Raw genomic sequence first — 7061 nt, 5'->3', positions numbered from 1 at the left:
ACGTACCTACCGCATCACAGCCCACCCCTACGGTCAGCGCTGTCCACGGCCTCCAGTAGGCTACAAACACCAGAAACTACTTGCAACTCCTGGACGGAGAACTAGGGTGAATAAGAAGTCGAGAGGGTCCATTGGTTTCGGGCCCAATGCATGGTAGTAGCTGATTCTTAAATCACACATACAGATCTCAGTGCTTAAGGTCGGCTTCAATGAAACAACCCACCATGTACTCCTACATGGCCTCTCATCGATACCTTTACCAAATCGTGTTCACCACACCACTCTCATTACCGACATAACATTTCACTCTAGCCCATCACCCAGATGAACCAGACCTGACACGACTCTAAGCATAGCAGGCATAGCAAGGTAGGAACAACACATACATATGGCTCAAGCAACTCCTACACATGCTAGTGGGTTTCATCTAGTTACTGTGGCAATGACAGGTCATGCAGAGGAAATGGGTTCAACTACCGTAGCACACAGCAGTTTGAATCGCGTTGTCTTAATGCAGTAAAAGAGAGCAGGAGCGAGAACATGGGATTGTATCGATATGATCAAATGGTTGGTTGCTTGCCTGATGGTTCGATGCACGGATACGGTTCTTCGTTAGGGTAATCACGGTACTCCTTGGGGACAGATCCTGTCGCAAAGGACATCGATACACAAGCATCACCAAACAATGTGCAACAATATGATGCATGCATGAAACATGGCAATATGAGTGTGTTGGGCTAATGCAACTAAAGCCAGAGGGGTTTGAACAAATTTGAATCAAGGATTCAAATTTCAAATTCAAATATGGCCTTTTAAAGTGCTTTTCCTTGTTCTGATTAAAACATCAATTTAACTTTTTGATCATGCATGAAAATAGTACAGATGGATAGATTGGATTTTTCTGATCATTTTTCATATATAATTTGTCCAATTTGGAGTTACAGAATAAAAGTTATGAATTTTTGAAGTTTAATTAATATTCTGGAATTTCCTGATTTAATTTAAATCCAGAAATTCAATTACTGCGTCAGCATGACGTCAGCATGACGTCAGTGGTCAACTGTGGCTGGCTGAGGTCAAACCTGACGTGTGGGGGCCACACGTCAGTGACAGGGGGGGTTAAACAGGATTAAATTAATCCTAATTAGGGGTTAGTGGCGCTGGGGCCCACTGTCAGTGTCAGGGGGGTTAACTAACAGTAGTTAGCGCTAACCTAACCACCTGGCCGACAGGGCCCACGCGTCAGTGACCCTGGGGGGTCAAACCCCAGGTCGGGCAAGTCAAACCCCACCGGCGACATGACGCCGGCGAGGTCCGAGACGGCGGCGAAAGTGCTTTTTGCCATTCCGGCAACCAAATGGACGGCGGAAGGCATCTACGTGTTGCTGAGGTTGAGCCGCGTCTATTGGTGGTGGTGGTTGGGCTCGGGGTGGCCGGAGTTGACGGCGGCGAGCTCGGCTGCGGCGGCCGGAGTTCGGGTGCGGTCGGGATCAGCGTTGCAGGGGGGTTGGGGAAGCGTTGGTGCGTGCTGCGTGCTCCTGGTGAGGCGGGGAGCACGATGGTGTGCTCGGTTGGGTGCTACGGCGACCGTGGCCACGACGGCGACATCGCCGGCGGCGTGGAGGTCTCGGCCGAGGTGGGACTAGGGCCTAGAGGTTGAAAGAGACCAGGGGAGAAGGGGGAAATGATCTGGGGGCTCACCGCGGAGCTGCAGGGATGGTTAGCGGGCTCGGGGACGCGCTGGTGACGGTGAATTCGACGGCGGCGACGGTCGGAGCCCGAAGAGGGGAACGGCGACGTGGCGGCGATGCAGGGCTTCCGGGGACCCGTGGAGCGGTGGGGAGGAAGAGGGAGTCGAGGCGGAGCTTCTGAGCTAGTCGGGGGAGCGAGGGGTGGTCGGAGACGGTGGCTATGGCGAACGGCGGCGACGGTGGTGTTCGGCCGGGAGAGAGAGAGAGCGAGGGAGAGTCGGGGGAGAGTGAGAGAGAGCAGGGGGGGAGGCGTGGCGTCGTCCGAGGACACCGAGCGAGGAGGGGAGGGCAGGCAAGCAGGCGAGCAGGTGGCGTGGCGCGGTGGCCGTGCGCGCGCGCCGGCTACACGCCTGGCCGACTAGCGCCAGGAGGACGACGGCGGTGGTGGGCTGGGCTGGCTAGCTGGGCCGGCCAGCTGGCTGGGCCACACAGGTAAGTTTTCCCCCTTTTTTCTATTTCTGTTTTTTATTTAATATATCTGCAACTTTGTTGAATTAAATAAAATACCTAGGCAACTCCAAAAATCACCAAACTACTCCTGGTCCATAGTTGGATTATTTCCAACATGAAACATTTCAGTTTGGAGATATTTGAGCATTTAAATATTTTATATTATTTTAAATGCCCAGATTCAAATATTTATGATTTAAATCAAAAACCTTAGGATGGCCTAGGAAAATGTGCACCACTTTTGGCAGAGGTTCTGAACCAAGGCAAAAATGATGGGCATTTTAGAAGGGCATTTCAGGTTCATTGAAAAATTATTTTAGTAACCCTAGTTGGTTTCAGAGGGGACTGGGGGTTCTGTCATCCCCATTTCAAGTTTCTGATGAAAGAGTAAACATGATGCAACACTCTAATGCATGACTAGCTAGGGTGTGACAACTCACCCCCACTCAAAAGAATCTCGTCCCGAGATTTGGGTTCCTCCGCGAAGAAGGCGGGATATTCAAGTCGAAGACGATCCTCCCTTTCCCAAGTTGCTTCATCCTCAGAATGGTGCGACCATTGAACCTTGAGAAACTTGATATTATGACGTCGCGTGGTACGTTCGGCTTGATCGAGGATACGAATGGGGTACTCTCGATATGTAAGATTATCTTGGAGATCAAGCGTTTCGTGGTCCACTTCACGGATAGGACCCGAGAAGCAACGCCTGAGTTGAGAAACGTGGAAGACATCGTGAACTCTGGAGAGGTGCGGAGGTAGTTCCAACTGGTAGGCAACTTCTCCTCGTTTGGCAAGAATGCAAAAAGGTCCAATGTAACGAGGAGCCAATTTGCCTTTGATACCGAAACGATGGGTTCCCTTCAGAGGGGTGACCCGAAGATAAGCCTTCTCGTCAACCTCGAAAGTCATAGCCTTATGTTTTCGGTCATATTGACTCTTTTGACGGGATTTGGCTGTTTTCAACTTTTCACGAACGATACGAACTTGTTCTTCTGCTTCCTGAATCATATCCGGGCCAAAGAATTGTCTTTCCCCGGTCTCTGACCAGTTAAGGGGTGTTCGACATCGTCGTCCATAGAGGACTTCAAAAGGGGCTTTACCCAAGCTAGATTGATAGCTGTTGTTGTAAGCGAATTCGGCAAATGGAAGGCACTTCTCCCAGTCCATTCCGAAAGAGATAACGGAGGCTCGAAGCATGTCTTCTAGAATCTGATTGACGCGTTCCACTTGACCACTTGACTGAGGGTGGAAAGCGGTGCTAAAGGAGAGACGAGTTCCCATAGCATTTTGGAAACTTTCCCAAAATCGAGAGGTGAAAAGACTTCCTCGATCCGAATTGATTTCCAAAGGAACACCATGGAGGGACACTATTCGGGAGATGTATAAGTCTGCCAGCTGGCTAGCGGTTATACTCTCACGAACAGGTAAGAAATGAGCTACTTTGGAAAGACGATCGACCACGACGAAAATAGCATTATTCCCTCTTTTGGTCCTGGGAAAACCGGTAATGAAATCCATACGAATTTTATCCCATTTCCATTCAGGAATAGCTAAGGGTTGAAGGGTGCCAGCAGGCCGTTGATGCTCTGCTTTTACACGACGACAGACGTCGCAATTTGCAATATACTGAGCAATTTCTCTCTTCATCCTAGTCCACCAGAACCTCTGGCGTAGGTCCTGATACATCTTAGTACTACCGGGATGAATAGTGAGAGGAGATTCATGGGCTTCCTTAAGGATTAATCGCCTTAGGTTGCGCACTTTGGGAACTACTAGTCGATCCCCGAAGTATACGACTCCTTGATCATTAATGGAGAAACAATCTGCAATTCCTTTCTGAATGTTCCTCTTGATGCGGGAGATTCCCGGATCTACCTTCTGTGCTTTGATAATTTGATCCGTAAGGGTAGGTTTTGCCACCAAGGTGGAGAGAAAACCTTGAGGAACAATGTGAAGGTTAAGCTTTCCGAAATTCCTCATGGAGAAGCGGTTGACTTTGTTGTAACATCAGGTTGTTACAATAAGATTTACGACTTAGCGCATCAGCCATGACGTTGGCTTTCCCTGGGGTATAGGTTATTCCTAAGTCGAAGTCAGTGATCAATTCAACCCAACGTCTCTGCCTGAGATTCAAATCCGGTTGGGTGAAAATATACTTCAGACTTTGGTGATCAGTGAATATTTCGCAACAATTACCGAGGAGGTAATGTCGCCAGGTCTTAAGTGCATAGACTACGGCTGCAAGCTCTAGATCATGAGTAGGATAATTCTCCTCATGTGGGTGCAATTGCCGTGAAGCGTAAGCAATTACGTGTCGATCTTGCATGAGAATGCAACCTAGTCCTTGTCGCGAGGCGTCGCAGTAGATAACGAAGTCCTTGGAGAAGTCTGGCGGTACCAGCACGGGAGCAGAAGTCAGGCGTCTTTTCAGTTCCTGAAAGCTGTGCTCACATTGTGGAGTCCATTCGAACTTCTTATCTTTCTTGAGGAGTTCGGTTAGAGGTTTAGCAACTTTGGAGAAGTTCTCGACAAAGCAACGACAATAGCTCGCTAAGCCTAGAAAACTCCGAACTTGCTTGACCGATTCGGGTGGAGTCCAATCAAGGACGGCTTGAACTCGCTCAGGGTTAACAGCAATACCTTTACCAGATATTACATGACCCAGATAGGTCACTTCTGACAACCAGAATTCACATTTTGAAAATTTGGCATAAAGGCGATGCTCTCGAAGTTTCTTCAACACTAGCCTTAAATGTTCGGCATGTTCTTCCTCGTTCTTGGAGTAGATGAGTATATCATCGAGATAAACCACGACGAATTTATCCAAATACTCCATGAAGATTGAGTTCATTAACCGAGAAAAGGTGGCTGGAGCGTTGGTTAAACCGAAGGACATGACGGTGTACTCGTATTGGCCATAACGAGTAACAAAGGCCGTTTTAGGAATGTCCCCGTTTCTGATTTTGATTTGATGGTATCCCAACCTCAAATCCATCTTGGAGAAGACTGAGGATCCAGCGAGCTGATCATACAGATCGTTGATCCTGGGAAGTGGATATTTGTTTTGATTGTGACCAAATTGACAGGTCGGTAATCTACAACCATCCGGTCCGTACCATCCTTCTTCTTGACGAATAGGACGGGGCAAGCCCACGGAGATGAACTAGGGCGGATGAAACCCTTTTTCAAGGATTCATCGAGTTGTTTCTTAAGCTCGGCTAGTTCTAGGGGTGCCATCTTATAAGGTCTTCTAGCAATCGAACGGTTCCTGGAATGAGGTCTATTACGAACTCAACATCCCTGTCAGGTGGAACACCTGGTAATTCCTCTGGAAAGACATCCGGGAAGTCACGGACTACCGGAACGTCCTCAAGGTCTGGCAAGGGGCTGGCATTAAGAGAATATAATTGTCGCTTGGCTATTCGGGTCAAGACATTGACTATCTTTCCCGAAGGATGGGTGAGTTGAACAGTCCTAGAGAAGCAATCAATTTGGGCATGATGAGCTGACATCCAGTCCATACCCAAAATGATATTAATATCTGAAGATTTAAGGGCTATCAAAGATGCGAGGAAAACAAGTCTGTCGACTTGGATTTCATTTCCATGGCTTACTCTAGAAGTTTGCCATTTGGATCCCGGAGTTTGAATTACCATGGAGGATGGCAAGTCACAGAATGCAACGTTATGCAAACGAGCAAAATTTTCAGATATAAAAGAATGAGAGGCTCCTGTATCGAAAAGAACAGATGCCGGGTGGCAATTAACAAGAAGCGTACCGAGAACGACGTTGGGATCTTCTTGAGCTTCTTCGGCAGAGATACAGTTGACATGGCCACGTGAAGCGGTGACCGGTTTAGCATGAAACACTTTTCCTGTCGGCTTGCCACGGCCAACAGCTTTAGCAGATTGATTGGGGTTGGTCTGGGGACACTCACGCATATAGTGACCAGATTCCCCACACTTGAAACAAGTCACGGAACTGGTACGTGGAGGAACATTATTGGTTGGACCCCCATAGGGCTTGGCTGGAGCAGACTGTTGAGCGGGGCGAGGCGCCTGGAAAGATGGCCTCGGTGTGAACCTGGGTGGCAGGGCGGTGTTGGGTACCCACACGCGGCGCTTCTGAGGACCAGCACCGGATGAGGAACCCGTGTCACGTCCATGCTTGCGTGTTGCGTCATAGTCAGTCTGACCAGTTTCAGCACTGATGGCTTTGTTGACAAGTTTCGAAAAAGATGTGCACTCATGCAGACGGAGGTCGCGGCGAAGCTCAGGACTAAGGCCCTTACGGAACCTTGCTTGCTTCTTGGCGTCAGTAGACACTTCCTCAGTTGCATATCGGGCGAGCTTACCAAACTCCCTGCTATAGGCATCCACAGAAAGTCGGCCTTGGGTGAAATTGCAAAATTCTTCACGCTTACGGTCCATGAGACCCTCCGGAATGTGATGTTCACGGAAAGCCTCGCTGAATTCAGCCCAAGTTGTGACATGGCCCGCTGGGCGCATAGCTCCATAATTCTCCCACCATAGACTGGCGGGGCCTTCAAGATGATATGCAGCAAAGGTGACCTTGTCAGCCTCCGCTACCATCGCGGAACGCAGTTTGTGAGAGATACTGCGAAGCCAGTCATCAGCGTCGAGAGGCTCGACGGGGTGGTGGAACGTGGGTGGATGCAATTTGATAAAATCACTGAGTGACACCACGTTAGCCCTCTGATGGTGTGCTGTATTCTGTTCAATACGCTCCAACAAACGGTTTGTCTCCCGCTTGTTTCTCTCAGCTTCCATCATCACCTCGGCTAGTGAAGGAGGATGAGGCAGATTTCATTCCTGGCTTCACTGCCTTCGGCCTGCTCTT

This window comes from Triticum aestivum, chromosome 4B, assembly GCF_018294505.1.
Source record: "Triticum aestivum cultivar Chinese Spring chromosome 4B, IWGSC CS RefSeq v2.1, whole genome shotgun sequence".
Taxonomy (NCBI): domain Eukaryota; kingdom Viridiplantae; phylum Streptophyta; class Magnoliopsida; order Poales; family Poaceae; genus Triticum; species Triticum aestivum.
The sequence above is the reverse complement of the archived record's forward strand: the minus strand, read 5'-3'. Positions refer to the sequence as shown.